This window comes from Triturus cristatus, chromosome 7 (genome assembly GCF_964204655.1).
Source record: "Triturus cristatus chromosome 7, aTriCri1.1, whole genome shotgun sequence".
Classification (NCBI taxonomy): domain Eukaryota; kingdom Metazoa; phylum Chordata; class Amphibia; order Caudata; family Salamandridae; genus Triturus; species Triturus cristatus.
The window spans coordinates 1376273697-1376297866 of NC_140590.1; the positions used below are offsets into that span (position 1 = coordinate 1376273697).

General features: G+C 43.7%; 1 pseudogene; it reads right to left on the reverse strand.

Moving 5' to 3' along the window:
* Positions 1-564: 564 nt before the first annotated feature.
* Positions 565-24170, reverse strand: part of LOC146812097 (uncharacterized) — a 163947-nt pseudogene continuing 140341 nt past the window's right edge.

Genomic DNA, 24170 nt, shown 5'->3' on the forward strand with positions numbered 1-24170 from the left:
TCACTGGCCATCATCATCCCATATGGTGGGAGATTTCTCCACAGCTTCTACCTCCAAGATGAGATCTTTACCTGGCACTTCAGAGTTTAGCTTCTCAGACCAGGTGCTCTGGCGCCAGAAGAGAAAGTTCCTTGGCAATTCAACTAGCTTTCCTGTTATTTCTGGTGTTTCTGCTATGATAGTATACACTGCTCTAGTAAAGGCCGATATGTCTAGGGGTCTAGCCCTGACCTGGTCACCGTCTGGAGAATGCGTGAACATCCTGGTGTCAAGCATATCATTTTCCCATCCTCCTCAAAGTGGATGGATATGTTAAATTTTGCCGTAAGATCATGTCGTAATATGTTAGCCAGGAAGTTGGGGAGAATAAGAGATTGCTGTTATCGTACCTTCCCCCTATCTCCATTGCCACAGGTTTGGTGAATGGAACCCTCATCACTGCCCTGGAGAACCCCTGTGTGTCCATTGATGAATCTGACAGTTGGAGCCCTCTCTCATGAATACAGGACCTGCGGACCCCAGTGTCAATGATAAAGCTGTGCTCCCTGTAATTTATGGCTACCATCACAGTACAAATAAGACTAGACACTTGAGATTATTCCGCGGGCACCTTAAATGGGCATATACTCCCATGTAAATTTGCTGAAAAGGGTTCCCTACCCTAACCGTTATCCCACCTTGTGAGTTCTGGTGCCGTAAAGTGGGATGCACTGCCTGCAGTGGACGATACTGCATTTTGGGCATGGATTGCTGATTTTGCTGGAGCTAGAACTGTTGTTGAGGCTGCAGCTGAATTTGGGGCTGTGGGAGATATATCACTTGTGGGCTCATGGCAAACTGTTACATGATGTGACCAGGTGGTGTCATTTGTTGGCCATATGTTGCCCCTGCCTGGTCATCATTCCTTTTGATCCTGCAGTCTTTAATCAAATGTCCTGGCATCTTACAATAATGGCATGTCTGTCCGCTCTGGAGTGTGTTTTACCTATTTCGCCCAAACCTTCTTCACCCTCCTCTTCCATTCCTGTCCTTATTTCTCTGGGCTAATTGTTGGGGTTACATTGTGGTGCCTGCAGGTGGCACACCCAAGGACACTACGGCCACCTGAGTAGCTGCAGTGGCCAGATTCTGTTGTTCTAAGTTTGCTGCTGAATTTTCTATCTTGTCCTTTTCGCTCTTCTCCCTTTCCTGTCTCTTTTTATACAAGTGTGTTATATGTTCCTGTATCTCTGCCCATGGTATTGTCTCAAGCTACTATGGTGTCTAGTTTATACTGCACTTCAGCTGGTAATCCTTTCTTCACTATGATACATAACAGAATTGCATTTTCTCCTGTCGTGTCCCATCCCTCCACTACTTCCTGTGTCCATTTTTCCTTCACTATGCTAAGGAATTGGGTTGGGTTCTCATTTGGCTGCATTGTCTGTGAGAGATCCAATGTCTGGCCTGTCTGGGTACAGTGCCTCAATTGCCTCCAAACCATTCCTCTTACTCTGGTAAAGGGTGCTCCATCACATTTTTAATTGGTCAATGTCACTTCCTTTACTCCTGCCTTCTTTGTGAACAGTGTGTCTGTTTCATCTCCTATAAGGGAGCTTAGTAAACATTTGATATCCCCTATTGCCAGAGTTATCCCTGCTTTGTGTTTTTCAAAAGCTGCTATCCACTTCCCTGCTCCTTCAGCAAGTGCTGGCAACTGTTTGTAAAGATTTCCTTTGTCTATCTGGGGCCATGGTATGTATTGAGGCGCCCCTGGGCCCTTAAATATTAAGGGCAGTTATGACACAACTGTGTTCCTGTGCCCAGTAGGGTGACGTGAGTCGTACTGTCTGGGATACCTTTGCCATACTCGCAGGCTGTCCTGCATATACAGATAATCCCAATCAGGATCCCCTATGCTGTGAAAAATGCACATATTTGCATTTGCCATGTCTCGAGGTTTGAAAGAACTGTCTTGTGGCCATGGCATCATCTCTGGTGCCAGTCCTGTCCAACCTGCTAGGCTTCAAGTAAAAGTGACAACATCGTACCATCTGTTTTCATGTTGGGACACTATTTCATTGGCCATCAAATAATCGCCTGGGTGCACAGGGAATAAATGTGCTATGCCTTTCCTCAATTTCATCCTCCCTGCCAAATCAAACGTCCCCTTCCTTTCACATGGATGTGCATGCACCCCGTCAAATCTTAATCTGTTTAACTCTCGCAGCCTCCTTTGTAATGCCTGTGCTGTCTTTCTGCCATCTCCCCCCTCACAGGCATATTGTGACTGTTCTCAGTCATGGTCATCATTGAGGAACATTATAATAATATGCACTGTGATATTGTCTAATGCCCCTTCTGATTCTTTGTAAGATCTTTCTGTCCTTCTATCTTCTTCATGTATGATGGTATGTGTAAGGAGCAAGTCCCCTGGTCGTGCTTGTTTAATCATTTGTGACTCATATAGGGCCCTCTGATGCCACAAGGGCACATGCTTTTTTTCCCAAGTTGCCCTTGGGTCTATCTGTCCATCTTCCCATACCTTCACCCACTTGCCTTTTACACCCTCCTCTGGTCCTGGGGGTATAAACCTCCAGTGCTCTGCAGGATGGGTTTTTGTCTCTAAAGGCTAACTTTCCTGTCCTCTTTTCATTCATGGGACTTGAATCATTTGGATGACTTCCTCTTTCCTAGTATCATCCCTTCCCTGAATGTCCTTTGACCCTTGGTTTGTGTGCTGAATGCACCTCCATTATTCCCAGTCGGGGTCATCTCATATTCTAAAGGAAGTGTCAAAGTACCATCTACTGATCCTACATACTTAAAAGTGTCCCCACCCGACGTCTCCTGAGGTGTGGTGGCCATTCAAGGACATGGAGTTATCCTGACATATTCGCCATGTTCAGAAGAAGAGTCCGATGGGGGACCGTACTAGGGTTCTGCATATCCCACAGCAGCGGGATGTGAGAAGGTGGGAAGCAATTTTATTGTGCTAGCCTGAATTGTGTATATGCTCTGTGCCTTTGCGATATCTAAACTCAATTGCACTTCTTGGTAGGGGTTGGAGGGCCAAAGGAGGAGTCTGAGACATTGTCTTTGACTTCTTCATATTTCTTTCACAAGAGACCCTCCACAGATCTAATGTGGTTTTCCTTTTTTCTAGCTTATTTCCATTGTAGTTACTTTGTAATAAGGTAGCTAAGTGTTCTAACATTGCATTATTGAACGATCCCTTTTCAGGCCAGGCATATGCAAGTTTTGATGTTGCCTCATACCACTTACAATATTTCTCTATCCTAGCCTTGTCTCCAGGCAACACATTCACCATGTGTTCTAAAAGGGTCCCCATTATCTATCCGGTGCACTTGGCCTTGTTTAGTCTTATATTTAGGCCTAACTTGTTCCTACTATGAATATTCAATCTTCCTAGTGAAATTGCGTATTCAGAATGTTATTGTACTTTCTATTGTATACCCTTATCTACTTCATGGGGTATTTCCTGACTTCACATAAATCTTTCTCAGGTCATGGAGGTGGACATTGGACATACTTATCCCTAATCTCTGTAGAACTTCATGTATGCATATATCTTGGGCTGGAGCATTTATAGGTGGCCTAAGCGGATTATGACCTGATGCTATAGACACAATAACATTATAATGAATATAGACAACTATTTGTGGAACTTGTGGGTTATTGTTATTCATTTCCTAAATACCACACTGGGAGATCCCTAATAAATGCATACAATACAAGATCTAACACCAGGTATATGTCTGTTAATATGTTAGGGTGGTCACGAGAAGGGTGCCCATGGTTCTACTGATATGTTGCTATTATTTCAATATAATCTGTTGTTGACCACACAATGGAATCAGAGTCACCCATAAACAATGAATGTAAATATTTACATAAAGGACTACTCCCTTTTGACTTGCCCTCTCCTGTGTGTCGGGCAGAATGTTTCCCCACTTCCAATGTCTTATAGGTTTTTCTTCAACTATTCAAAAAATATGAATGATGTCTTGGTGTACCTCTTTTTTGTCTATATATATTGGTGTGGGGGGTTCTGGCGAATTTGGTGGCTTTTGTTTAGAAACCTGTCCTTGGTGATTGTGATATATTATCCTCAGGCCACTCTCCTCACTACTTATAGAGGTGGTAGGTCTATTCCTTTAGGGGCCTTCTGAGGGGTATCTCGCCGTCGGTTGAACGATCGCAAGAGGTTTTGTTGATTTTAAAACCAACTTCACTACTCTAAGTGTGTAAAGGTCCTGAGAGGTATCACGTGAGAGGTAGTTAAGCACATTCCTATCTACACTGTCTGACAATTCCTCTACTGTCTGTACACCCTAAAAATATTTATCGAGACCCCTATACATACTATTTGATAGTTCCTTTTGTCTCCAATCTGGAGGCTCTATGATATGATCATGAGAATAATAGTTGGTAGTATCAGTATTTTTTATGGGGTTCGTGAGGCTACTACACTTCTCTAACACTATAATATGGAGGACAATGTCCTAGTATTCATTCTTTTGAGGGTCCTTTTTAATGATCTGATAGGGATACTTCGGTCACATCAATGTATGTTGTCCTGAGACATAAAGGTGAGGTGCTATCAATGCCTAAGCACTCATACATTTCTGACATTAAAAGATTATTATACAGTGTTGGCCTTGCTGGTCTACTAGGATCAGTGCCATTAGAAAGGGCCACCAGGAAACAGTTACAAAAATGGAAAATTAATTCAGGAATCTGTTGTGATTGGCTACCTGGGAACCCTTGAGACATTTGTCTAAAACAAATACTTTTCTGACATTCTACAACATTTCTCACAAATAGGAAATCCTAGGTTTATACACTACATAATATAAACGCCATAAAACTACAACATGACATTAATCTGTGGCCACATTTCGGTTCACATTTACATAGACATACTTATATACTCCAAAACTACATACTAGGGCAAAAAGACTACTGGTCACTTCTCCCCGGACTCATAGAGAGGACAACCTTTCACTGCTTGGAACTACAAACTGTGACTTTCAGACTTAAAGTCTGGAGAGTCTGACTAGAGTGTTCTGCCCGTCAGAATGAGCGCTGGCTGTCCAGCCTCAAGTCCTACTATTCGCCTGATCAATTCCGGCTACTTTTAGCCAGGTCCCTAGTACCTTCTAAACTTAACACCAGGATTCTTTAATATTATGTCAGTACACAATCATGCTTGCATATCACAACATATACATAATAACATATAACATATTATACTGTCAAAATGTTACTTGTAAAATAAAAAGAACCAGGTTTGCACTGTTCTTATCTTAAATAATGCCAACTCCAGAGTTCTTCCCATCCCCAGAGAAATGAAAAGACTTTGTTTGGAAACCGGTGTCTTCCTACCTTCTTTTTAACTGCACAGAATCATTCCAAAAGGAAAGGTTTTATTCTGGATATGGCAGCAGGTGAGAAGAAGTGGAACTCCTGGCTGGCTTGCCAATATGTTAAAGGGAAAATCTGTTAAACAAACAGCAAGAAAAACAAATTGACAATATAATATGGTTCGTATGCATTATTCAGCTGGGGAGATCAGCAAGGCTCAGAATAGACTGGAATCTGTTGCCCAAATGTATAAGATAAAATAAGCAGATACAATAATTTCTTGGAAACAAAAGCGTATATAGGTGTGGGCCACATGGCCCTCTCTTCGCATATTTAGCAGAAACACCCTCAGTGGTTTTCTATTCTCAGAACTTAAACAACATTAATGACTTTTCAGATACATTTGCCTTTCTGCACAGCGAGTGATTATATCTAGCTTGATGCAGATTGGCTACTCTTATCTGACCTTTTGTATGTGGTTTTATCCATCAAGCCTAGACGTTGTTTAAGTGTAAAATATGGTTTCCAGCAAAAGCAGGTATTTGCGTCACTATGAACAGAGGCAGGATTTGCACCTGGACCGGTCCATCTTGCGTACATACTTGATCAATGGGAGCATGTATCAGTAACAATATTATAAAGGAAACAGACCCTAACGTGGTTGGCTCATTTTGGTCGATCTTTCTAGTAGATGGAGATTTTGGTGAACTAATTTTGTAGCTTCTGCGCTTCAGCACTACTGGTTTCCTGAGTCTGGATGGAGAAATGATCTAAGTTTTATGCAGTAGCTCAACTTACTACCTGCAAGATATTTCCTAACCTTTTAGTAAACAATGTGACCTATTTATTTCTGCTAGAAATGTTGTTCTCTGTAACATGATATTTCTGTACATAGGCCTGTATTCCTATAGGGGCCTAAAACTGTCTCTAACTTGAAACTTTTGCATGGTAGTCTCAGGCCTCGGATCTGTGTAGGTCTGTGTATTTATTTATTTATTTATTTATTTTAGTGTTTTATAGAGCGCGAACATGACCCATGAGGGTATCAGAGCGCTTTACATGGTTAACAGGAGAAAAAAAAATCATAGAGAAACAGTGCAAACAGTAAAGTATCAAAAGCAGAGAAATATAACATAAAAGGGGGGGGATGAGGGAGCATGGGGGCAAAGGGTGCACACATGAGAGCTAAAATTCAAGCTAGGGTTGGCGGAGACCGTGGCCCCCTTGGGTCTCGATGGAGTCCGGTTATAGAGTTGCGGAAGACGCAATAGTCATGGAATCAAGCAGCAGGTCATATCTGCTGAGAGGAGGACTTAGTACAGGAATTTACCCATGAGGAAGGTTTTGGCTTCCTTCTTGAAGCGAGCAAGAGTGGGGATTCTTCTGATAACGGGCGGGAAGGAGTTCCAAATTCTTGGTGCTGCCCCGGTGAATGCCCTATTGTAGGTTCTTTTTTTACGAAAGTGGGCGGGTCGGAGCAGGAGACTGTTAGTGGATCGAGATTTCCTGTTTCCTCCCGATAGCACAAGCTTCTGTGAAAGGTATGCAGGGGAGTTTGCGTATAAGGCCTTGTGTGTAATGCACGCCAGTTTCAACTGTATTCTGGCCTCTAGAGGGAGCCAGTTTAGGGCTTTCAGATGTGGAGAGATGTGGTCGAATTTCCTGGTGCCGGTGAGTAGTCTGGCTGCCGCATTGAGACAGGCTTTTAGCGGTGCCAAGGAGCGCTTGGGTAGGCCTGTGAGGGTGGAGCATCCAAATTCCAGTCTGGATATGACTAGAGCTTGGACTGCCATTTTCAAATCTGGAGCATCGATGAAGGGTTTTAATTTCCAGAGGTAGCTCAGGTGGAATCTGGCTGCCTTGGCCATTGAATTAATGTGGTCACGCATGTTCAGGTTGCAGTCAAGAAATATGCCCAGTGATTTGGCGGAGTCCACGATGGTCGGGGACAATTTAGGGCTGTGATGGCCTTGAACCACACCTGTAGCTCCGGGTTGGCTTTGAATGGGGAGATCAGGAGAAATTCAGTTTTCTTGGCGTTGAGTTTTAGTTGGTTAGTGGCAAGCCACTGAACGGTTAGTTTCAGGGTTTCGTTCAGGGCGAGGACCTCCTTGAGTGAGGAGATATTGATGTAAATTTGGGTGTCATCCGCGTACATATGGTAGGAGATATTGGCGGAGCGTAGAACTTCAGTGAGAGGCTCTAAGTAAAGATTAAAGAGGGTAGGAGACAGGGTTGAGCCTTGAGGGACTCCAACCGTGACCGGGGTGGGAGCGGATAGTTTGCCGTCAATGAGGAATCTTTGAGATCGGTTATGGAGGAAGGACCTGAACCATTCAAGGACAACGCCATCCAGACCCATCCTGTGTTTAAGGCGTTCAAGTAGTTTTTCATGATTGACCGTGTCGAAGGCGGAAGATAGATCTAAAAGGATTAGGAGGCATGTTTTGCCGAGGTCCAGGGCTTGGAGGGCGTCGTCTACAATGTGGAGCATGGTTGTTTCAGTGCTGTGCCCTGGTCTGAATCCCGATTGGAAGTCGTCCAGCAGGTGGAAGTTGTCGATGTGTTGACTAAGCTGGTATTGTACGCATTTCTCTAACACTTTGGCTAGTAGGGGTATATTAGAGATGGGTCTGAAATTGTCTGGTGCGGCGGGATCATGCGTTGGTTTTTTTAGAATAGGAAGGACTTGGCCGGCTTTCAAGGGGTCCGGAATCGATCCCTGCTGGAGAGAGGCGTTGATCATCGCGGTCCAGCAAGGAACTATGGCACGGGAGGCCGCAGCGAGGCAGTTGGATGGTAGCGGGTCATTGAAGTGGTTGTTTGGGTTTAATGTAGAGAGGATTTTAGCAATGGAGTCTTCGTCGTAGATTTTGAAGTCAGTCCAGCAAGCTTCGTTTTTGGGTAAGGTCGAAGAGGAGGGTGCATGGGGAGGCAGTTGGTCATGAGGGGGTTGAGCGCAAGAGGCGGTACTAAGTTCGATTCCTAGGGAGGCAGTTTTTTCGGCGAAGAAGGAGGAGAATTCATCCGAAGATATAAGAGATTTCGGGGATTCTTTAGGGGTTTTGGCCAGCTTGTTTGATTGAAGTTTAACCAGTTCAAAGAGCTTGCGGGGCCTATTCGTGGCATTCCCCAGTTCGGATCTGAAGTAATCTTTTTTTGAGTTGAGGATGTGTCTGTTGTAGGAGTTTCTTGCCTGCCGGAGAAGTTTGAGGTGCTCGGTAGATGGGTACTGCCTCCATATTCTTTCGGCTTGACGTAGGGATCTCCTCTCTGAGTTGAGGGAGGCGGAGAACCAGGGGTTTCTGTCTTTGATTTGTGTTCTCTTTAGTTTCAGGGGGGCAAGGTCGTCTAGAATGTTCGACATAGATGCCGAATAATGGTCATAGAGGTCATTGATTGTGGTAGTGTTCGAGGTCGGGTAGAGCTCAAGTTTGCAGTGAGCCTCCAGCTTCGTAAGGTCCAGATTTTTGGTGTCCCTGATCCAGCGTTTGGGAATCATCGGTTGTAGGGGCTTAGTCTTGATTGATCCGGGTAGGATGAAGGAGATGGTGTGGTGGTCGGACCAGTCACAAGGGTCGATAGAGATGAGTTTGACTACGGAGTCCTTGGATATGATCCAGTCCAGGGTGGCTCCTTTTGAGTGAGTTGGTAGGGAGCAGGATTGAGTCAGGGCTTGGTCATTTAGGAGGTCTTTGATGGTATTGACGTGAGGGTCATTGGGGTCATTCCAGTGGAGATTGAAATCGCCAAGGAAGATCTCTTTGGAATTAGAGGAAATTTTTGAGGTGATGACTTCCAGTAGGTGATCGGTGAAAGAGTCATTAGAGCCAGGGGGGTGGTAAAAAATGTGCAAGTTACAAAGGTGAAGGGCGTTGTTGGTGAGGGAGAGTGAGAGATACTCGCAGGAGTCGGTAGTGAGCGTTCCGAGTTCCTTGACCAGGAGGGAGGATCTGTAGATGCAGGCGAGGCCTCCGCCCTTTCTGTTCGACTGCCTGTCTAGCCTAGCAATGTTGTAATTAGGAGGGACTAATAAGTCCAGACAAGGGGAGGAGTATTCATTTAGCCAGGATTCAGTAAGAATAGCTAAGTCCAGGTTTTTGTGCAGGATGAGGTCAGCGATATCGGCTGCATGTTTAACTGCTGAACGACAGTTGATTAGGAGACCTGATAGTGGGGGGTCTGGGGGAGTGTCAAGTGTCTGGGAGGATGGAAGAATTGGCGCAAGATTGCTTTTAACCACATTTCTGTTACGTCGTGTGGTTGGCCTGTTGGGGTTGATGGTGACCGTGCTGATGGGGTGTGCATGACCTGTGACAGGAGGGCAGGGGTTGGCTAGGGCAGTATTGTAATCTTGGAGGATAGCAAGGATTTCGTCTTCAGTGAGGTCAGCTGGGGTAGGGGAGGTGGGTGGGGAATTGTAGGAGAGTGGCAGAGCTCAGGATTCTGCTTCAGAGATGCAGCAGGGTTGCTTGCGCGGGCGAAGGTGTCTTAAGGGAAGCGGGAGAGGGAGCATGGGGGGCGCCTTTGACTGTGGGGGGGGGTGGATGAGGTTTGAGGTTCGCAAGGGAGAGTTCAGCGAGGTGCAAGAGGTTCATAAGGTCCAGAATGGAGCAGTGGATGCTCTGAGTTAGGGTGGATGCTCTGGAGTACAAAGCTTCTAGGTCGATGAGGGCTGGGGGTGTTGGCAGGGAGGGGGGCGAGGGTTCAGGAGCCGATGTTAGGGTAGGGGGGGTCCATGGTAAGGATCACAGCATTTTTCCCCATATCACCAGTAGACCTATTTTTCTAATTCTGAGCTTGTTCATGTGTAGTTATAGCTGTACTTATTGGAGTCTGATATTTTTCTCTGTGAATCTCTTGCAGTCCTATGAATTTCAATGGGCATTCCTCTAATACCATGAGCAGTATTTAATAGTTTCTCTAAACACAGATCAGTCCATATATTGAGAAAGCATGCTGTTTGGGCACTTGAATTGATGTTTACTGACATATGATTATTATTTTGCATGCAGGGTTCTTCGATATAATAACTGGGCTGTAATTTGAGTAGGTTAACTCACTGCATATTTGATAACCTTTGTGACGAAACAAAAGGTTTATGTACCCCAAATTTGAACCCATGATTTATGATTGCTAATTCTGATACCATTAACTGCCAGCACTCTATGTTCCAATAACATTGTGAAATGTATCCTGTTCCTAGTTCAATTAAGTGGTACAAATATTTGTATACCTGTGTCCTTGTACAATAACCCACTTGTGTCTATGTTTATCAAGGTATGCCACTTCCAGAGTTTTTGTCGTTACCTATACTCACTCCCCAACAGAACACTTACTGAGATAGCAAATGTAAGAGGGGAAAAGGATTAGAAAGGTACCATACACCACTAGTGGTTCAGGGAGGGGGGACATCATCTGCACATATGACTAACCTGAGTACCGTTGTCTCATAGGACATAGCAGCAAGACGAACATTCCTTGACAGAATGCTAGACGAAATCCAGAAAGCCTAGAATCAGCAGCAGTATTTTCTTTACCCATTCCCTCTTCCCCATGGGGCTAGATTTACCTTGACTGTTCCTAGCTTGGGTGGCTTGCACCAGGTGGCGGCGTTGGGATCTAGCTCTGCACGCCAGCTCACTCCTGCAGGAATATCAGGTGAGTGCCTGATATATATAAGGTGTTAAAGAACAAATGTTGGCTGCTGAGAATATTCTGATCTGAAAACGGCTTATTAAAAGTGATGGTGCGTTCTGTTCTAATAGGGTGCCTCATTTTCCCTTACGCTCGTGATGAGAGATTGCTGACCATGCTGATTGTGTGCAATTTGTAGGGTGAAAAGATGGTGGCCCATTTCATTAGTGTTTGATCACTGGGTGACATCACTTCGATCTACTGGTGAGTTCTATTCTCTTTATACGATTTTCAGTTTAAGAAGTTTGCTATCACTATCCAAATATTGAAATAAATGTTTTTTTCTTGATTTGCTAATATGTTATCAAGAGTTTCTGTGAATGTTTATATTTATTTATTTATTTATTTATTTATTTGCTCACTTGTATAGTGCAAGCGAATCATCCCAGCAGGGATCTCTCGGAGCTTAAAGAAATGAGTACTCATAGTCAAAGTCTCCTAGAACAACCACGTCTTCAGAAGTTTCTTAAAACAAGATATCTCGGTGCAAGACCGGATATTTTCTGGTAAGGAGTTCCAGTGACTGGGGGCCAAATATGAAAAGGCACGTCCCCCCATTTTCACTCTGTTAATTCTATGAAGGCACAGAAAATTACGATTACTAGATCTTACATGCCGCATAGGGTTATATAAGGTATTTTTATTGTTAAGGTAGGCAGGGCCCCTCCCCTGTAAGGCCTTAAAAACCACACATAGCATCTTAAATATAGCTTGTTTCCTGATGGGAAGCCAATGAAGTTGGCTCAAAAGGGGAGCAGAGGGAGTAAGGGCTGGCTTATTGAGGGCAAGACGTGCTGCCGTATTCTGCACCACCTGTAATCTGGATGATAGGTCTTCCCGTATATCTATGGATGCTCTAATTTTGAACGTTTAGTAAGTTTCTGTATTGTCATTTGTTTGATATTTTAGGAATTTATCTTTTGAATAACACCTATTCTGGTTTTATTCAAACAAGACCTACTGTGATAATATTGCCCATACTGGTTTATTAGTCTTCTCTGAGATGGCACTCACATCATGCACTTCTGTATACTAAGTGTTTGTTATTAAGGAATTGTGTGTATTTTCATTGAGTTTTAATCTATTTTAATTAAAGGAATATGGTAGCTGGAATTTGTGTGTAAACACTGTTTGATTCTGTTTTTATCTGAATCTGCAGCTCTGAAGAAGGTCCAATATATCTTCAAGGAATGAAAAGTGTTGCCTTTTTGCAAAAGTTATGTACGAACTGGATGATAAATAAAGCAGGATTCTTTTTGAGCATTTGAATCTCTGTCTCTTTTGACTTTTAAAGTGTGCTCTATTTGAACTGGATTGATAACATTCTGGTACAACCTCACAGCCACGTGATGCCTCTGGAAGAGAACTGTACGGCTGTGCTGGGTAAAGTTATACAAACAGAAACAGAAAACGAGTCCAACAAAACCATCATAACCACAATCCTGAGAGATAAAATACAACAACAACAGTTAGGGGGTCTATCTCACTGGAGGAATAGTAGCAATGGACTCAGGGACTGGAATAGATTAGAACAGAGTGAGCAACAAATCCATATTAGAAACACTGCATACAGCATTATATTCAATGTATTTGACTGATATGCAACTCTGTTCGAGGCTGTCAGGAAAATGTTAATTATCATAAATTAAAAAGATCTCAACTCCTGCACTAAAATATCATGCTATGCAAAAGTATGACTGTTCTCTAGTTGGCAGGTTGTTACCCTGTCCAAGTAGGCACCCTTCTTCCTAGTCAGGATAAGGGGGGTTACATTCCTAAAATAACCCCTGCACACCCCCTTGGTAGCTTGGCACCAGCAGTCAGGTTTATCTCAGAGGCAGTGTGTAAAGCAATTGCACATAACAAACAGTAATACAGTGAAAATACTACAAACGGACACCACACCAGTTTTAGAAAAGTATCCAATATTTATGCTTGTAAAACAAGACCAAAATGATAAGAATCCAACATACAGTTCTGAAAAAAAAATCAGAAAGCAAAGATAGAGTTTAAAAACAATTCCTTGAAGTCGATAGCTTCATCTGAGGCTGTCATGGCGTAGTGAACACACAAATCCAACAGATCTGGCTGACCGCTGCGTCACGGGCTAACTACGGTGTCGGGAAGTCTCGCAAAACAGTACCTTTAGAAATGCAGGGCATTCGGGACCTTGCGATGAGTTCTGAAGAGCCACATCGGCAGACATCGGTTCCGGAGGTCGCTGCAGGAGTTGTCAGGCCCTTGCTGTAACACACGTTGTAGGTCAAACTCTGTGGGGTTGAAGTCGAGTGCGCCGGAGTGGAGTGCAGCGGGCGGCGTGTGGTGCCCTTAGGTTGCGGTGCAGGCATCAGCTCGGTGAAGGTCGCCCAGTGGCGCCGGTGAGACCAGGGCTGTGGTGTGAAGTGGGACGATGTTCAGCGCAGTGCTTGCAGGTCACGGTGCAGGCAGCATTGTCGTCGTAATTTAAGCACTGTCATCAGCCTACAAATGGGAGTTGATGGTGCCGATGTTGTGTGGCCAAGGATGCGGTGTGGTATGGGGTGGTGCATTGTGTAAATTATGAGCAGTGCCCCCAAACTACAGTGCAGGCAGTGGCATCGATGTTGGCATGGAGTGGTGGCGTCGGGGATACCAGGGTGGTGGAGTGAAGTGAGGGAATGTAGAGTGCAGTGCCCACAGGTAATGGTGTAAGCTGTGGCTCGGTGGTGGTGTCGGGCGTCATTGCCCGTGAGATCAGGGTTGTGGTGTGAGATGCAGCGGTGCCCTCTGTGGTGCCTTCAGGTCACAGAGCCCGCAGAGGCAGCGTGGATTTCGTCGGGTTGCTTTTTCTTCTGTTGCAGCCCAAAACACAAGATGCAGAAAGTCCAGTCGTGTCTTTTTACTGCCCAAGACAGAAGTAACCACTGTAGGCCAACACAGCAAAGCACACAGCAAAGTGGTAGACTCTTCTCACATCTTCTCCAGCTCTTCTTCTTGGCAGGTTTCTGGATCCAAAGAGTTCTAACATTCTGGGGTCAGGGCCACAATATTTATAAAACATTTTCCTTTAAAGTTTGTACAAACAAAGTTCCTCTGGCACACATAAACCAGTTCAGGCTGGCTCGGGCCAGGTTTGCCACAGGAGATAGAGACAGCTTTGTGAGAGGCAGCCACAGTCCATTCAGGTGCAAGAAACAACTCCTCCCACTACTCTAAATGCAGCCAGGTCTATTCAGCCTGGTTATGAGTCACCCAGGAAAGGCAGGACCCACCTAAACCCCTCCTTGTGCCTGTCTAGTGTGAATGAACATCCCCTGCTCCTGTCACTCTAAACCCAGACAGGGAATGCACAAAAGACAGAGGCTCACAGGATGGTTAAGCAGGAAAATGCCCACTTTCTTAAAGTGGCATTTTTAAACACACAACATAAAAATCATCTTCACTAAAAGATGTATTTTTAATTTCTGAGTTCAAGTATACTAAACTCCACTTTTCTATCAGCTTCCCCTGGCAAGCTACATTTGTAAACGTGTTACAAAGCAGCTCCCAGGTTAACCTATTGGAGAGATAGCCTTTCAACAGTGAAAATGAAGTGCACAGTATTTCACCACCAGGACATGTACAAAAACACCAGTACATGTCCTACCTTTCCCTCACACTGCACCATGCCCACAGGGGTACCTTGGGCCTACCTTAGGGGTGTCTTATGTGTGAGAAAAGGGAAGGTTGGGGTCTGGTAAGTGGATGCACTTGCCATGTCAACATGGCAGTAGAGACTGCACGCAGATACTGCAGTGGCAGGTCTGAGAACCCTTTGAAAGGTAGCTTGTGTGGGTGGCACAATCAGTGCTGCAGGCCAACTAGCAGCATTTGGTTTACCAGCCCTGGGCACACACAGTGCACTGTACTAGGGATTTAGGAGTAAATCAAATAAGCCAATCATGGGAACACTAATCCATAAACACAATTTACAGTAGAATCACTTGCACTTTAGTACTGATCAGCAGTAATAAAGTGCACAAAAAAACTAAACCAGCAAAAACAATATCCAGAGTACCACAAAAAACAGGAGGTCAGAAGCAAAAAGACAGGGGAAACATGCCAAAAGATTCCAGGTCTAATAATGATTCTGAGCTGTTCAGTGATGAAATGGCTGCAAAACTGGGAAGATTCTCATTTCCTTATTATACTGACACTTGAATTGTAAACAGCAGTGAAAACAGCAGTACTCAATGGGATGAAGGGAGACTTGACTTCCCTCTGTAAGGGGTAAGGATATAGGAAATATCGAAATTAATTCAGTTTTAGTATCCTTGAAGATGGTCACCATCCCACACATTCTGGAATCTAAAATCTATTTAAAAAGGTAGTGAAAGGTTCTGTTCACAACACTAAGGTTATGTCAGGAGTACTGAAACATCTTATAGAAATTAAGTTTGAAAACATCAAGGGAAATACAAAAATTGCTAATATGCATGAAACAGTTGACAACAGTTCCCAAACCTTCAGAGTCCCAAATCGCCATATGGGTGGACAAATCGACAAAACGACTCAAACTGTCTGCACGTGTAATACCAATAGACTAGAAAAGAAACTGATTGTAAAAGACAAACAGTTCGATAACAAGAATACTGATCATTCTAAATTAGTAAAGTCAATTAACCAAGAACTTTAAAAAAACGGATAAACTAATAGATAAAAGAGGAGACAAGGGAGTAAAAGTAGTTTTTTCAAGCTTCCATAGCGAACTACAAGGAAGGGATTTGTAAAAACGGAAAGGGAAAGAAGAGAAAAGTAACAACAAGAGGCCAAAGGTGGCTCTGCTGAGTTCTTTCCAGGGAAAATCTAAAAGAGGAGCAGGAACTAATTTCAAACAGGCTCTTCAGCATCTTCACCTCCATCAGATAGTAGTATAAATGAACACAGCAAATCAAGTGAAACAAAACCCACGGAATGAGCAATATAAGGGGCAGATAACGAAAACAGCGATGGAAAAATGAGGTCGAGTAGAGAGAGAAGAGGAACCCAGCAGACAACTGATAGAGAATCCAGGCAAACAGCCAACTCGCCGTGAATAAATATATGTCCAGTGTGACCTTGGAGGAAAAGGGGTACAAAGTTGGCATAATTCAGTACATTCACCATGACTGTGAAAGAAAATTCTGAGCTCTATACAAAGGGGTCCAATTCACTGTCTATACCAATACTGAAAATGTTAGCTGAATGGCCCCAAACCCATACTTGGATCCGTCCAAAATCGTGATGCTTTACTGTTATACCAATACTGAAAATGTTAGCTGAATGGCCCCAAACCCATACTTGGATCCGTCCAAAATCGTGATGCTTTTTAAAGCCACCATGTTACTATCTAAAGTTACATTTAGTGATTTAGCAATTGCATCAGTCTCACGATAACGGCCATACATCCAACTGGCCCAATGCTACTGTGCGCTTTTATTCCAGAATATTGGTAGATCTAGTGCTAAAAGCAACAGATGACCTAAGATGTTTAGGTTTTGACATCTATGAAGTACATGAGAACAACAACACATAAATCAGCATGGGAATCAAATGGAGACAGGGTGGATGATAGAGGATAACATTGAAAGTGGGCTATCTAGTCTTTACCTTTACCCTGACAGCAACCATCATGAGCCAGAGGTTGACAGAATAATAATAATGTAAACAGATTCAGAGAGATGAATATATACAGAAGCCCATGCTAAAGAAACAGAGGGTCTTAAGGAGCAAAACTGGAACTGGATTGTAGCAGCAATTAACTTCTGGCTGATGGTCTCTAAACCTTGCAAATCCTGATGAGAATGGTAGCTACTTATTTTCCTAGAATATGACTAGGCTTAAAAGAAATTGGAAATATGTAAACATTTACTTGAAAGAAAACAAAACTACGTTTGCTCTGCAAGAAACCTGTGCAAGTGAGAATGGGGTATTTAAGCAGGGCCATATGTAGGTAACATACTATTTACTGATTCATAAATACCGAATTTTACCGATTCGGTATTTATGAATCGGTAAATAGTATGTAGGTAAACAATCGGTAATTATTACCGATTCGGTAAATATCGGTATTTATGAATCGGTATTTACCGAATCGGTAATAATGCATCCCTTCCCATTCATTCCTATGGGCCTGGAGGCCCATAGGAATGAATGGGAAGCCATTAACTATTACCGATTCGGTAAATACCGAATCGGTAATAGGGGAAGCATAATCATGGGTGGCAGGGTGTCACATTGACACCCTGTTGTACCCCTGATTCGTGCATGTGTGCACATGTAGCGCACATACATGCCCTAAGGGCATGTATGTCTGCCACATGGCACTTTTAAAGCAGCCAAATTTAGCTTTTTGAAAGGTATTCGTTATTTAACATCAAGCTGTAGTTGGTGTTAAATACCGAATCCTTACTACTGAAATTCACTCACTTGAGTGCTCCCTACATATGATTTTAGGATTCGGTAATTTACCAAATCTGTATTTTACCGATTCGGTATTTTACCGATCCCTTACCGATTCGGTAAATTACCGAATCCTTAAATCATGCCTCCTACATCTCAAATGCCTAAATACCGGTCGGTAACGGGATATTTACCGAATTTCGGCCATTACCGACCGGTATTTAGCTACCTACATGAGGCCCTATATGTTGTAAAAAAAAGGAAGCAGAAGAGGATATATTCAGTTGGCCAGTTGGGGGCAAGATAACACTAGTATCAGTGCAGACGGATATCAAGAGTGAAAGAATGCCTATGAAATACTCCGATTTTATAACACTAGTAATATCTGGAGGAAAGAAGCCAATAAGATGCAATGGTAAAATCAGTCAAGAAGAAATAGTTACAGTAAATGTATGTATCTCTCTGAATAAGCACTAAAAGAAACAATTAAGTAACCTGGCCCGTATAATTGAGGAAATCGCATTCAAATATCTCTCTGTGCTAAAAATTATTTTAGGAGATTTTAATTTAAAAGTTTCACTAGCTGTAGAACGGATGAGGTTCAACTTGCAGAAGAAGAGGGCCTGGGAATACCATGCCAGTTACTCTGGCAAGCAAAAAGTAAAGATCATGAACAGAAAGTAGACCTGGCCTTAAAACGGCTCAACATGAGCATAATATCCCGGAGGACATCTAGTGACCAACCAGCAAGCCACACCTTTGCTAAAGGGAGAGCATCCTTTTTGATTGATTCCTCTGCAATTTTATCAGAATATCTCTCATAGATTTCGAAGTACGGGGCACGGGAGAAAGCCACCATAACCCCCTTGAATTGACTATTCATTACTATGCCAGCAATTCATATACATGGAATAGCAGTGATGAAGTCTGCGAAAAGATTCAAAGAAGGATAATATGGCCATCCAAACTAAAAGAAAGAAAGTGGCGGGATGATTTGTGGCCGCCAAAAGCAGCGTTTCACGTTTTCCTCCTCTTGAACTCCCTTGGGGAGCACCGCATTTCCTCGGGGAGTCGGAGTCCCAGCAGCACCTGGGCTGCCTCTGGTCACGCCGCCGAGCATAAAAGCACGTCCGGAGCCCCGCGGAGCGGGAGGCGCGCTGGGGCGAGCCCGGGCAAAGCCCAGGCCAAGGGCGTCAGAGCCCGGAGGAGACTGGGCTGGGCCACCCCCTAAAAACTGGATTAAGATACCTATACTACATTTAACTTTAAAGGTTTAAAGGTTTAAAATTGTAGTATTTCCTTACAAGCTATGCCGAGACGTGAGGCAGCCACAGAGAAAACAGGGGGCGGGACTGTAACAACCATCAATGTGTTCCTGACGAGAGCCGCTTGTCTATGAAACCACTTTTATTAGCAAATAGGTTATCTCCAGGTAGTACCATCGAGAATGCCCCCCTCACACCTAGGTCACAATCACACCTGTCAGACGATTTCCCACCGGGTCAGCGGGAACCAACGTTAATTAGCAAACTACCATTTATGCCTAACTCTAGGGCATATGAATCCCCTCCTGCTATTAGCGTACCAAATGACCCCCCCATGAAACTACGCAGGGGACATGGGATCGCAAAACCTGCTAAACCCAAACAACAAAAAACTGCAAAAGTGACCAAACCAAGGGCCGCCCACTCCAAGACCATTACAACAGTCACTGCGACATTGCCGCCTTTACCTACTGCAAGTACCATGACTCGAGAATCAATTTTGGATGATGTTTTCTGGGCTGAGGTTGCTAAATTATTGACTGTCCATCTTGATCCTATTCTGTCTAAATTGTCTAGGATCGAAGAGAGATTAGATGGTATTGAGTCCCAAAATGTATCCACACCATCATTAACACAGAATGCGCACCTTACTCATCCATTTACGGACAAACAACAACCCAATGCCTGTGCGGGCCGGAATGCGACCGTCTCATCATTTTCAACAATCCCCCAAAGTTTACCCGCACCAGTTCAGGAGCAACTCCACATACAATCAATGGCCCAAACGTCATCACTGAAGGCTAGAAGAGAAAAGATACCTCACGGTCAGCAGGAGCCTCAAGGGGTGGGGGAATTAAGACTGACAGCCCCTCCATCAGTATCAGACCATCCTCCTGCACCAATGGTTGACTATAACTCACATCAATGGCTTCACCTTCCACCAGCGGCCTCCCCGCTAGTGCTGGTCCTGGCCAATGTTCCACTTTTGCGGGACAATCAGCAGGAATCCACTGTGCAGTTAATGGATAAATGCCTGCATTGGCTCTCAAACCAGCCTATGGACTGGGGAAGGGGTAATCATCAGTTAGCAAATAATATAATTATGGACAGGAGGGTAAGGTGGGTGGGAAACTCAAGGAAATCTTTTGACGGAGATTGTGTGGTGATAAATTTTAACAACCCTTTCACTAGCACGTACCTCCTTAGAAATATTGAAAGATTTTGTTCTCGGAACACGCGGATCATCCCTCTAGCCTTGGAGTATTTTTACAAACGGGGCACTGCTGCAGGTCCTGAACAGAGGGGTGGGTTTAGGCCAGGCCATTTCTTGTCACGTCACTTAGAGTGCTCAAACATCGCACCGGGGGTAGGCCTTTCAAACAGATTTTCTGCCCTCACTGATATGGAAGCTTGTGACTGACCATTAAGTCCTACACACCCATCGCACTTAACAGCGGACAATTCGGAGCCAATCATGCAGCCTATTGCCTTGCCTAGCTCATCCCTGGAAATAGGGGGCTGGAGTAAGATAGGCTTAGTTACTTGGAACGTGACAGGAATCCCTGCAAAAGTTGGAAATGTAGACTGGCTTAACCACTGGCAAACAAGGGACATTATATGCCTCCAAGAAACATGGGCTGAGGACCCAGTTTTCTTCTCAGGATTTAGGACTTATCATATACCGGCAGTGCCCTCAGTATCAGGCAGAACTAAAGGTGGTTTACTAACCTTAGTTTCTAATATCCTGTCGGTACAGGTGGAACAGGTGGGTTCTCAGAACAACTATTTCCAGATTCTCCAATTGGAGTTTTTAAAAGAAGGCCATTGGTTATTAATACATTTTTATAATAATCATTTCAGGGGAAACATGAAACACATGGTTGATGTTCTAAATAACGAACTCCGATTAATACATTTACAATTATAGAAGGGCCTTCCAAGTATAATATGGCTGGGGGATTTCAATACCCACTTATGTAAGGATAAGGAGGCCAGCGAGTGTGGGATGGTGGACCCGCTAGGCAACCCACTATCACACTTCACGCATAGTGATTACGGTGATACGCTTAATAGGCTACTACACTCAAGGCATTTGACTGTTCTAAATAGTGAAAAATTGGGTCAAATAGAGCCCACATTCAGGAGAGGTAGTTCAGAATCTACGATTGATTTTGTTCTAGCTTCCTCCGCAATACAAGACAGAGTTGACCATCTTAGTAATACATTCACCTGCCATAGCGACCACGCAATTTTATTAGCCCACCTAAGCACCCTGTATAAAGCAAAGAGACATCAATCGTTAGTGAATAATATCACACTATCTAGAAACAATGGCTACCAAATGAAGTGGGCTCATGCAGTGAAAAAGAACTTGGTCCTGCCATATTAGTGAGGGGGGATATTTTAGTTTGCCTGTCTGAGCATTCTCCCCCCCCTTTTAGTCTCTCAGTTTAAAGCCGTATTAATAAAATTAAAAACTGCACTTACTAGACAAAAAACAGTAAATCACCCTCCATTTTCTCGCTGGTTTGATTCAACATGCTCACTAGCTAAAAGAACCCTTGATATTGCCTTAAAAATGTAACCTAGAGTGCCATCACTAATAAGTGCACTCAGAAAGGATTATAAGAAGGCGAGAAGTAAACGTGCGAAGGAATTAAGGGGATAGGCCTGGGAAGATTTGGAACTAGCTTTAAACTCATGCGACAGCAGGGAGTTTTGGAAGGTCATAAACTCCCCTTATTTTAAAGACATAAACACCCCGCCTTTGGATATCCATGTAGAGGAAGCTGCTTGGATAGGACATTTTGAAAGTATTTTTGCACTGCAAACTCCCCAGGAGCTTCCTCAAACTGATCAATTGTCTCCGACCCAAGGATCCCTGTCATTCTCATTGCACGAAGTGAAAAATGGATTGGAAGCGTGTGTTCAAGGGAAAGCCCCGGGACCAGATGAAGTCCCAATAGACCTCTTCCAGACCGATCTTGACCTATGGGTGCCTCTAATAACAAACTTTTTTAACTGCATAGCAATAGAGGGCCCACCACCATCTTGGAACCATAGTGTCATAGTCCCAATATTCAAAAAGGGAGATAGGGCCAGTCCAATGAATTACAAGCCCATGTCCCTCTTGGACACAACAGCCAAACTCATGGGCCGGCTGTTGCTAGCCAGATTAGAGGAATGGGCCCAGGATCGTAATATTTTAATGCAGGCCCAATATGGCTTTCGCAGAGGCATGGGGACAGTCGACCAGTGTCTAAACCTCTCACTTTGTAGAGATAAATACACGAAGGCCAAAGATAGGAGGTTGTACATGGCCTTCATGGACTTGTCAGCGGCCTTCGATTGTGTGTCTCACTCTAAATTATGGCTTGTGAGGGAGGGTATGGCGATTTATCCCCTGATCATCCGCTTTATTCGCCAGCTGTATGCAAATGTCACTGCCTCTGTGCGGTATGGCAGAAGCGGGGAATGCACGCAGTCATTTAAGATCGAGAAGGGTGTCAGACAGGGCTGCGTCCTCACCCCGTTTCTTTTTTCCATCTATACCAATGGAGTGGAGGCGGCCCTGTCTGGCCTCTCTTTAGACGTGCCAAAATTTGACAACATGTCTCTCCCTTTATTGGCATACGCAGACGATGCGGTTTTAATCGCTAGAACAGGAGTAGCTCTTCAGAACCTTATATCCTCATACTCTTCATTTATGGCCTCATTAGACCTTACAGTGAACAAATTAAAGTCATTTATCATCATAGCGGGAGCACCCAAAGGGGCAAAGGCGCCATATTTCCCTCTAGGCTCAAAGAAGATTGAGGTGGTGGACTCCTTCCCATATCTGGGGATCCTGTTTGACAGTAAGCTCTCCTGGAACAAACTGGTGGTAGCAAGAGCATTGGGCATGGAGAGAGGTCTTCAAGCTATAAAGGGGTTTGCTAAGAAATTAGGAGCTAGCCCTTTGGAAACAATTAAAAAGATCCACCGAGCCAAAACAAAAGCAGCAGTAATTTATGGGGCTGGAGTTTGGGGAATAGCTCAAATTGACCAAATCCAGAAAATGGAAGATGCTTTTTTTAAGTCAAGGGTTTCATTGCCATCCTCAACATCCTCCTATATCCTGCATCTCGAATTGGACCTCCCTTTCTTGGTTGATTCTATTAGAATGGCACCCATCTTGCTGTGGCTCTCGATTTGGCGAAGGGCAACTGTCAAATTAACCCAACGCATAGTTGGTGGTTGCATTGGGCTCGAGAGACATAGCAGGATTGGATGGCTTAGATACGTGGAGGCGGAACTAAATGCAATAGGGCAGGGAGAACTTTTTAGGGACCCCTCACTATGTCGCAAAGTCTCCAAACAGAAAAAAATAGATTTTTATCTACAGAAAACCAATTGTGATCGCAGGGAAAAGGACAGGCATTTACAGGTGCTTGCAGTCTACGATTTAATTCCGCCAAGATTGTAGGAAGGCTATTGTTACCTCTCCCATGTTACAGTTGCTCAACATAGATATATTCTGTTGCGCTTTTGCCTGAACCTGATCCCCCTGATATTTGGGTTCCCAGAGAAGAGGTATAAGCATGCAGATTTGGGCCCCTGCCCATGTGATAATTGTTCTCCACAGCCTGACCTACACTTAGTAATGTTTTGTAGGCTTTATCACACTGAGAGAGAGAGGTTTCTCCTCCCAACCTTAAGGCGTAATTTTTTTTCGCAATGCAGGGTGGCATTATACTTTTTAAAAGCTCTTCCTAATCCCCATGTCTGTTTTAAGGTAGCATCATTCTTCAGGGCTTGCTGGAGAAAGAGAAGGGCGATGGGTTCACTGCTATGAATTTTTTTAGCACTTATGGATTAAAATGTACAGACAATCTCGATTTTAACTAACAAAAGGCTAAACAAGCTTTTTTATTCTATGAACTAAAGGTCTTTGATTTTATATAAATTATTTATTGTGACCTAACTGATGAAATTGTGCTTTTATGATCTATTTTTACATAGATCAAATAAAGATTTGAATTGAATTGAATTGAATTGATTTGTGACCTGTTATTAGATATGCTCATCATTCGCCCAAAGAGAAACGTGAGTACTAAGCAATCTTATACAAAATATATAAAGAATCTGCTGCCATGAACAACCGTAACTCAAAAACACCACTAGCTAAGCCAGACAAAGAATAGACAAGAGCTAAATTGATTAAGAACATCAGAGAAGCCTATAAACTTACTATCAGGACTGCCGAAAAAGCAGCAATATAGAAAACTGTACCGATAAAGATAAGAGCCAGTTGGTCCGAATGAGAAAAGTGTTGCACAGAGGTCATAATAGCATTAAGGGAAAAGCTCTCTAATGTCTTTTGGAATCTGATTGTAAAACACTAGGAATACCAAAAATGGGCAATAACAAACCCTGTTAACAAAGAAGACTGCGTTGAGTATA